Here is a 1,101-nt window from a genome sequence, read left to right on the forward strand (position 1 = left end):
GGGGGACACCACTCGTGACCGGCCGCCAACTGGATTTAACTCCATTCACCACAACTCTTTGGGCCCGGCCATCCAGCCAGGTTTTTATCCACCAAAGTGTGCCCATCCAAGCCACGAACAGCCAGTTTTATCAGGAGAATGCTGTGGGAAACGGTGTCAAAGGCCTTACTAAAGTCAGGGTAGACAACATCCACAGCCTTTCCCTCATCCAGTAAGCAGGTCACCCTGTCGTAGATCAGGTTTGTCAAGCAGGACCTGCCTTTCATAAACCCCTGCTGACTGGGCCTGATCATCTGGTTGTCCGGCATGTGTTGTGTGATGGTACTCAGGATGAGCTGCTCCATCAGCTTCCTGGGCACTGAAGTCAAGCTGACAGGGCTGTGTACTGAGAACTATGTGTGAGCTGTTCTAGACATCTTCCCATTACTAGCCTGAGGGCATGGTCCCACTACATCCTTATTATGGCCTGCAAAGGAGTGTGAGAAAGGGCTGTGAATCGCCTTGCTAGGAGATGGACTCCAAGCTGAGACAAATGGATGCCTCCTGTGGTGCCTATGGAGCAGCAGTGCAGCTGAAAACTGGTACCTTGAGCTTCTCTGGGTTTGAACTTCCCTAGAGGTTGCACAGAACGTGACACAATGCTAAGAAAAACATTTCAACGCCAGACTCTCTCAGTGCTCTCTGGTGCCCAAGGTGACCTATGTCACAGGATCCTCACAACCCTGCCTCTCTTCCTTGTCCTTCTACTCACACTTGCAGTGGAGGCCAAAAGGTGCTCCTTTCTCACATAACCAAAGGCCTCAAGGTAAGAAATGGCTATGTCTCCATCCCTCCTAGACAAGAGGAAGGAATAATGGCAGGGAAGTTTAAAAATATTTCACTTTCGTGGGATTTCTCTCCACAGGGAGGTGAGCAGATCACACTCCCTCCTCCATCCACACAGGCAAGCAGCACGCTAGGGCACCGCTGCAGGCTCCCCTATACCAAAGGATGTGCAAAGGGGTACACGCTTCTCCGGGTGTCACTTCGGGAGCTCCAGAGCGCTCCACAGCATCGCTCCGGCCACCTTTTCAAGTGCCCCCAACCCGACACACCAGCGCG

Source organism: Athene cunicularia, assembly GCF_003259725.1.
Source record: "Athene cunicularia isolate RWA chromosome 1 unlocalized genomic scaffold, athCun1 chr1_part2, whole genome shotgun sequence".
Taxonomy (NCBI): Eukaryota; Metazoa; Chordata; class Aves; order Strigiformes; family Strigidae; genus Athene; species Athene cunicularia.